The sequence below is a fragment of the Erythrolamprus reginae genome, chromosome Z (assembly GCF_031021105.1).
Source record: "Erythrolamprus reginae isolate rEryReg1 chromosome Z, rEryReg1.hap1, whole genome shotgun sequence".
NCBI lineage: Eukaryota > Metazoa > Chordata > Lepidosauria > Squamata > Dipsadidae > Erythrolamprus > Erythrolamprus reginae.
In genome coordinates, this window is record NC_091963.1 from 4,846,284 (window position 1) to 4,855,531 (window position 9,248).

The window sequence follows — 9,248 nt, forward strand, 5'->3', positions numbered from 1 at the left end:
CGTTGCGCCTCGCCCGCGGGCGGGCAATCCCAGCGGAAGAATTCCACGCCACCGAAGAAACCCCCCGCCGGCTTCACGCGCCAAGGTCCCGCTGCACCACCGAGCTGCTTGCGACCCCCCCTCTTTTTTTTGAAGCTACCCCCCCTTTTGTTCCCTACCCAAATTGAGGCACACCCCGTTTTCTTCGGATCGCCTCCACCCGCGGCTCCAAAGGGCTCCGCTGCCCTTAAGCGTGAAGAAGCGAACGGATTTAAGGGGAAGAGGAGAGGGGGGGGGGCACTTACCATTGCAGTCCCGAAGGTCTTCCGTGCCCCACGCCACGCGCGATCTGGCTGCGGGCTTCAACCTTCAGTAAGGTGAAACCGGTGGGTGCAAATCGAAGGAGAGAAGGCGAAGGAGGATAGTGGTCTCTTTTTCCGACAAGGGGGAAAAATCTTTTTTTTTTTTTAACCCAAAAGGGAGGCTAAAGACCCGATCGAGCGAAGAAAGGAGGAGCGGGGAAAAAACACGGGGGTTTTGGGTGCAGAAGTCCACGAGAGGAGAAAGCTGGTTTTTTCCCTCCCCTTTCGCTTGAAAACAATAGCGAACACTAGAAAATGATTTATTCAAGCCGCTCTACTGTCCTCAATGCTGCCTAGCGCCTTGAAAGGTGGGCTAGGGAGCTGTCCCACTCCTGTAGCCAATTTTCTCCCGTCTGGGAAAGGCATCACAGAAGGATGTGGCGGTGGAAAGAAAGACAGCCCGGGGTTTTTAAAACATCTTTTAAAAAGGAGGGAGGGAAGTGTTATAATGGGGAGGACGCTACTGCAAAGCAGGGCTGGGGCTTCGTCCTTTGGAAAAAGCTCTAATCCGGAGACACAGGAGGAAAGGAAGGAAGATCCGCATCCGAAAACAGCGTCGTGAGAACCTGGCCAGCCACCGGAGCGAGTGTGATCCCAATCCGGCGCGTCCTGCAGAAAAATTTCCCAGGTTTTCCCTCCGCCCTCCGCCCTCCAGAGGGGCGGGAGGGGCGAGAGGGATGGGCAGACGCGGGGCGGGGTGCTCAGCCAGTCACCTGGCGGAGCCGGCGCGCCAGAGCCAATAGAGAGAGGCGAGAGGCGTGGCCTCTTCCCAGTGCTTCTTTCAACCGAACCCTTCGGTGGTTCTTCGGAGGCGGAGCCGCGCAGAGGAGACGGGATGTTGAGGACTATCCGCGTGGGGAGTAAAGCAAGAAAGCAGAAAAGCTTTGAGAAAATCAAACAGGACAGTCCCTAAAATAATCAGGCACCTTGTTTTGAACAAATCCTGAGTCCAGGTTCTGACTTAACCATGAAAGGCAGAGAGATGTTTTTGGGTCTTGACTCTTTTTCAGCATAGACTAACAAGATATTTGTGGTGGTAAAAAGGAATAGAATAAAAATAGAATAGAGTAGAATAGAATAGAATTCTTTATTGGCCAAGTGTGATTGAACACACAAGGAATTTGTCTTGGTGCATATGCTCTCAGTGTACATAAAAGAAAAGGTGCATTCATCAAGAATCACAACGCTTAATGATAGTCCAAGTCCAAACAAGCAGTAAAATCAGATTAGGAACCAGCCAATATAAATGGTAAGGATACAAGCAACAAGTTACAGTCATTTGTCTAGTTGTCTTGGTGTGCAGTGCTCTGTAGCGACGTTTTGAGGGTAGGAGTCGAAAAAAAATGTGTCCAGGATGCGAGGGGGTCAGTAAATATTTTCTTTTTTTTTAAAGATCTTTATTGAGTTTTACAAAAATAGAAAAAGAAAGGGTAAGACAAAAGAAGTCTACAGTAATTAGGTTGTATATCATAACATTTGAAGTCTATAACGTAGAGAATATAGAATAATAAGAGAAGTAGAGAAAAAGTAAGAGAGAAAGAAAAAAGAATAGAAAGAGAAAAAGAAACAGTGGGGAAGTAGAGTAAAGGGAGGGAGTATAGGAAATAGGTAAAGAAGGACCAGCAACTTGGCTGGTGCTACGGCTCACTGTGACATAAATTTAAAGAATGTAGTTGGTGTATGGAGTCCCATCTTATTACTTTGAAGGTATATACAGTGATACCTTGTCTTACAAACGTAATTGGTTCCCAGACGAGGTTCTTAAGGTGAAAAGTTTGTAAGATGAAACAATGTTTCCCATAGGAATCAATGGAAAAGCGATTAATGCGTGCAAGCCCAAAACTCACCCCTTTTGCCAGCTGAAGCGCCTGCTTTTGCGCTGCTGGGATTCCCCTGAGGCTCCGCTCCATGGGAAACCCCACCTCCAGACTTCCGTGTTTTTGTGATGCTGCAGGGGAATCCCAGCAGGGGAATCCCACATCGCAAAAACGAGTGCTTCACTGGCAATGGAGGTCCGCAGGTGGGGTTTCTCAGCGAAGGGAGCATCAATGAAATCGCAGCATCACAAAAACACCAAATCCTCGAAGCCCCACCTCCGGACCTCTGTTTTTTTGCAATGCTGAGATTCCACTGAGGCTCCCCTCGCTGGGAAACCCCACCTCCGGACTTCCGTTGCCATCAAAGCTCCCGTTTTTGCACTGCTGGGATTCCCCTGCAACATCACAAAAACACGGAAGTCCAGAGGTGGGGTTTCCCATGGAGGGGAGCCTCAGGGGAATCCCAGCAGCGCAAAAACAGGAGATTTGCTGGCAACGGAAGTCCAGAGGCGGGGTATCCCAGCGGTGGCAGTGGGTTTGTAAGGTGAAAATAGTTTGTAAGAAGAGGCAAAAAAATCTTAAATCCCAGGTTTGTATCTCAAAAAGTTTGTATGATGAGGCGTTTGTAAGACGAGGTACCACTGTACTAGTAAATATTTTCACCGCCCTCTTTTTGACTTGTGCAGTATTCAGGTCCTCAATGGAAGGCAGGTTGGCAGCAATTGTTTTTCCTGCAGTTCTGATTCTCCTCTGAAGTCTGTGTCGGTCTTGTTGGGTTGCAGCACCAAACCAGACAGTTATAGAGGTGCAGATAGTAGGAAGGTATGGTGGATATGTCCCCTGCAACACATCTTGTTGGTGTCCAAACACACATTTGGGGTCCAAATAGAATAAAGAATCCTGGTTTTCCATGTTTGGCATCCACAGCCTCCCTGTGGGTTTTTCATAAGCAGAGGGATGCAGAGGTAAATTGTTGCAGATATATTTCTCCTGGAGCTGGAGGCTTTAAGCCGTGTTTCTCAACCTTGAAGATGTGTATGGACATCAATTCTCAGAATTCTCCAGCCAGCTCTTTCAACTTCCCAAAGTTGAGAAAAAATTCTCTTCAACTTAAGGCAGCTCTCTTCTTCATAGACTGCCCCTGGCACTGGACGTTCTACTTTTAGTCTCTTCTTTTTTTTTCTTCTCTTTTTTTTTAAAAGTAATTTTTATTAAACATTTTCAATGTTAAAAAACAAAACACAAATATACACTCATTACATTACTTCTGCTGCACGAATCCCAGCGACCAGTTAGGTCCCACAGAGTGGGTCTTCTCCGGGTCCCGTCAACTAAACAATGCCGCTTGGCAGGACCCAGGGGAAGAGCCTTCTCTGTGGTGGCCCCGGCCCTCTGGAACCAACTCCCCCCAGAGATTAGAATTGCCCCCACCCTCATTGCCTTTCGTAAGCTACTTAAAACCCACCTCTGCCGCCAGGCATGGGGGAATTGAGATACTCTTTCCCCCTAGGCCTTTACAATTTTATGCATGGTATGTCTGTATGTATGTTTGGGTTTTTATTATAATGGGTTTTAATTGTTTTTAGTATTGGATTATTATTATACGCTGTCTTATTATTGCTGTTAGCCGCCCCGAGTCTGCGGAGAGGGGCGGCATACAAATCCAATAAATAAAATAAATAAATAAATAAATTTCCATATCGGTATCAATATCATCCTTAACATTTATATTTACATAGATTATACTTCCATGGTTCACTATCCTATATTATACAGTCATTTGAATTATAATAATATTTACACATGTATACAATAAAATCATATTGTCATCAATATTATGTAATTCTTATACAGTAATTTTACTCCTATTTTTTTAGCCAGGTAGACCATCTACTCCAAATTTCATAGTACTCTGATTTTTCTCTCTCTTTCAACTCCATAGTCAATCTATTCATCTCTGCATATCGTTCTTACAATCATTGCCTCTGAAAGATATTAATCTGTTTCCAATTTTGAGCAAAAACAATTCTGGTTGAAGTTAATATATGTAATACTATATACTGAATTTTAAAAGCCATTTTCCACTCTAAAATGCTCAATATAAATCGTTCTAGCTTCAGTTTGATCCTTTGTTCAATAATTTCTTCCAACCATCCCCTTATTTTAAGTCAACACTTCCTGACTTTGGGGTAGGTCCACCACATATGTTAGAAAGTTCTTTGATTGTAACTACATCTCCAGCATTCAGGTGAAAGGCTTGGAAACATTTTGACCAATGTACTTGGGGGTAAATGCCAATTCTAAAATATTTTGTTGAAGTTTTCTTTATTAGGTGGCTGACAACATCCATTTATAATTTTTCTCCCATAATTTGTCCCAATGGTCTAATTCAATACTATGTCAGAAATTTCTACTCCAACTTACTTACTCTGTTCTTAATTACCCAAAGTTGTTGATAATTGCTATTTAGCCTTTAGTGTTGACTTCTACTAAGCATAAAAATATAAATGGCTGGGGAATTTTGGGAATTGAAGTCCTCACCTCTTAAAGTTTGAATAATCTTGCTCTTGAAAAAACAACGACACTGCAATATTTCGTTGCCGCACGGAAATATATTCAGACACACAAACACACTCTCAAAAGCATTGTTATTTCAAAATGTTTTCATACAAATGCCTAGTCATCAAAAGAAAAGAAAGCCATCTAAAATTAGTATTTTGTGACTTGGGAAAGAATGCTTTGCCTGATATTGGATTTATTTATGCATGTCTTTATGTTTCTAAACATCGATTTTTTTTAAAAAAAATCCAAACTCATAGACTTTTATGACGGGTGAAAAGACTTGCTTGCTGAAAGATGTAGCTTGCTGAGAGGATGAATATTTATTTTATTTATTTATATGTTCAATTTAAATTTTTAAATAAAATTAAATATTGTTAAATGCATTTAATTATTAATTAAATTCATTTGTTAAATTAAAATTTGTTTAATTAAAATTTGAATATGAGAAAATTGGGCATATAAAACGGTATAAGAGTCATTGACTTACAACTATTTGTGTAGTGATGATTTGACGTTGCAGCAGCACAGAAAAAAAAAATGACTTATGAGTTTTTATTCCTTTTTCCCCGCACTTTGCAATATCCCCATGATCATGTCATCCAAAATTCAAAAGCTTGGCAAAAGCAACAGGACCTATATACAGCTTCACAATGCTTTTACAACTTTCTCTAAGCAGTTTACAGAATCACCATATTGTCCCCAACAATCTGGGTCCTCATTTTACCCACCTTGGAAGGATGGAAGGCTGAGTCAACCTTGAACGGTAGTGAGATTCGAACCACAGGCAATGGTTCTTATTTATGAAGGTTGCGGTGTCCCAGAGTCACCTTTTCCGACAGTGAATGGTGAAGCCAGATTCACTTAACAACCATGACACTAACCTAACCATTGCAACAATTGATTTAACAACAATGGCAAGTGCAAGAAATAATTTTATTTTTTATTTATTTATTATTTGGATTTGTATGCCGCCCCTCTCCGAAGACTCGGGGCGGCTCACAACAAGTGAAACAAATCAAAATAATCCAATTAATTAAAATATTTAAAGATTTAAAAACCCCATATACTAACAGACACACACACAAGCATACCATGTATAAATTAAACGTGCCCAGGGGGAGATGTTTAATTTCCCCATGCCTGACGGCAAAGGTGGGTTTTAAGGAGTTTACGGAAGGCAGGAAGAGTAGGGGCAGTTCTAATCTCCGGGGGGAGTTGGTTCCAGAGAGCCGGTGCCGCCACAGAGAAGGCTCTTCCCATGGGGCCCGCCAACCAACATTGTTTAGTTGACGGGACCCGGAGAAGGCCCACTCTGTGGGACCTAATCGGTCGCTGGGATTCGTGCGGCAGGAGGCGGTCTCGGAGATATTCTGGTCCGATGCCATGAAGGGCTTTAAAGGTCATAACCAACACTTTGAATTGTGACCGGAAATTGATCGGCAGCCAATGCAGACTGCGGAGTGATGGTGAAACATGGGCATACCTAGGTAAGCCCATGACTGCTCTCGCAGCTGCATTCTGCACGATCTGAAGTTTCCGAACACTTTTCAAAGGTAGCCCCATGTAGAGAGCATTACAGTAGTCGAACCTCGAGGTGATGAGGGCATGAGTGACTGTGACTTGCGGTCCAGATAGGGCCGCAACTGGTGCACCAAGCGAACCTGGGCAAACACCCCCCTCGCCACAGCTGAGAGATGGTTTTCTAATGTGAGCTGTGGATCGAGGAGGATGCCCAAGTTGCGGACCCTCTCTGAGGGGGGTCAGTAATTCCCCCCCCAGGGTAATGGACGGACAGATGGGATTGTCCTTGGGAGGCAAAACCCACAGCCACTCCGTCTTATCCGGGTTGAGCTTGAGTCTGTTGACACCCATCCAGGCCCCAACAGCCTCCAGGCACCGGCACATCACTTCCACTGCTTCGTTGACTGGACATGGGGTGGAGATGTAAAGCTGGGTATCATCGGCATATTGATGATACCTCACCCCATGTCCTTGGATGATCTCACCCAGCGGTTTCATGTAGATGTTAAATAGCAAGGGGGAGAGGACCGACCCCTGAGGCACCCCACAAGGGAGAGACCTCGGAGCCGACCTCTGACCCCCCACTAACACCAACTGCGACTGGCCAGAGAGGTAGGAGGAGAACCACTGGAGAATAATCTCATGCACTCACCCCTCCTACAGTAGGAAATATTTTGGGGGCTATTAAAAAGCGCAGAATATTATATTTCCCCAAAAGGAGAAAAAAGAGAAAACATGTTTTTAAAGGCAGAAAGCAGCCTCCAGTTTTCTGCCATAGGAAACAACTTCCAGCAGATACTTGAAGACTTTAGAAATTGAAATTTTGTGCCCATTAAGAAATTCAGGCCAGTCTATTTATAAACAAAATGCCTTCAACTCTAACTGGTGGGATTAATATAATTTACAACCCCCTTCACTTAAAATCTAAGAAGAGGACATGATTTTTTGGACATAATAGGATTAATCCACCACCATTAGAATAGCAAAAGACACAAGGCTCATTATATTTCACAACCCCCCTGGAGCATCTCAGAATAGTCATCAAACAAATTTGTCAGCTGTCCCAGAACTGCATGCTGCAGTTGGTTCTGCTCATCAATAAACGGAGTCCTTCTTTTTAATCATTTTCCCCATTTTATTTCCAGTATGTTTCTCTCAGATTGGAACCCAGAACGGATTTTTCTTCCAACACAAGAAAGGTTGAGTTGGAGACTTTGGCCTGCCACAAGTAGAATACTACTGTGGGAATTGGGGAGGGTGGTTGCATGAGAGGGAAAGATACTAGCCATAACAAATTATTTCCAGAAGATTCAAGGTCATCCTTTGTTCAGCACCAGCCGGAATACAGGGGAGATCATGGACGTTGAGAGAACTGGAGTGGTCCACGTGATGAACTTATTTATTTATTATTTATTTATTTATTGGATTTGTATGACGCCCCTCTCTGTAGACTCAGGGCGGCATACAAATGGGTGTGGGGATGAGGGATGAACCTTAACCTGGGTGGACAACTGTAGGGAAAGTTAGTATCTGTATGACTACGAGCCGTATCCCACATGGCTCTGTTAATAAATTGGAACTTGGAAGATGGTCAAGGGTTGGACTCTGATTTATTTTTCTGATGTTAAGCTTGAAAAACGAGGGAAAACTCACTTAAGAAATGTCTTGCTTAGCAATGGAAATTTTTATTTATTTTTATTTATTTATTTTGTCCAATATACCATACACATTAAAGAGATTAAACATGTAGTAATATATGTCAATGAATGGATTGAAGAAAAGATTGAAGAATAGAGGAGAGGATATATGAAAGGAAGAAAAGATACACGAGATATAGGAAAGGCAATTGGACAGGGGACAGAAGGCACACTAGTGCACTTATGCACGCCCCTTACTGACCTCTTGGGAATCTGGAGAGGTCAATCGTGGATAGTCTAAGGGAAAAATGTTGGGGGTTAGGGGTTGACACTACAGAGTCTGGTAATGAGTTCCACGCTTCGACAACTCGATTGCTAAAGTTATATTTTTTACAGTCAAGTTTGGAATGAATAATAATAATAATAATAATAATAATAATAATAATAATAATAATATATTATTATTATTATTATTATTATTATTATTATTATTATTATTATTATTAATTAGATGTATATGCCACCCCTCTCTGAGGACTCTTAAACTTAATATTAAGTTTAAATCTGTTGCATGCTCTTGTGTTGTTGCATTTGAAGTTGAAGTAGTCATTGACAGGCAGGACATTGCAGCATATGATCTTGAGGGCAATACTTAGATCATGTTTTAGGTGTCGTAGTTCTAAGCTTTCTAGGCCCAGGATTGTAAGTCTAGTTTCGTAGGGTATTCGGTTTCGAGTGGAGGAGTGAAGGGCTCTTCTGGTGAAATATCTTTGGACATTTTCGAGGGTGTTGATGTCTGAGATGTGATGTGGATTCCAGACAGATGAGCTCTATTCGAGGATGGGTCTGGTGAAATTTTGGGCTCAATTGTGGTTATGAGATGAGGGTTATCCTGGAGCGATTGTGTCTATCTCAGAAAGCAAGTTTATCTTCAGTCAGAAAGGAAAGAAAGAAAAAAAAATCCAGCATGGAAACCTCGGTGATGATACACATCCATCACCTACAATGAAAATCTTATTATCAATTTATGAGCCATTAAAGAGCCACAATCCAACCTAAAGCAAACATTAAATTTCATTGCAGGCTGTGGTCATTTGCATTGCTTGAGAGGAAGACTTACGATCCACAAGGTTGTCCTCAAATCCTGCCACACAGGTGGTCCTTGGATTACAACGGTTCGTTTAGTGACGGTTCAAAGTTACGACAGCACTGAAAAAAGTGATCATTGTTCACATTGATATTTGAAGCATTCCCAGGAACATGGGATGAAAATTCAGACATTCGGCAATTGACTTACATTTGTCCTAGGATCATGGGGTCAACTTTTGGGAACTTCTGACAAGCAAAGTTCTACATTTAGGCAAGAAAAA

General features: G+C 42.5%; 1 protein-coding gene across 4 annotated transcripts in view; it reads right to left on the reverse strand.

The window, feature by feature from the left end:
- Positions 1–645, reverse strand: part of ADCYAP1R1 (ADCYAP receptor type I) — a 132,623-nt gene extending 131,978 nt beyond the window's left edge. For all 4 annotated transcript variants that reach the window (XR_011560569.1, XM_070767059.1, XM_070767060.1 and 1 more), the window contains exon 1: positions 285–645. The gene's annotated coding sequence lies outside the window, so the exon portion shown is untranslated. The remainder of the gene's footprint in view (positions 1–284) is intronic.
- Positions 646–9,248: the final 8,603 nt, after the last annotated feature.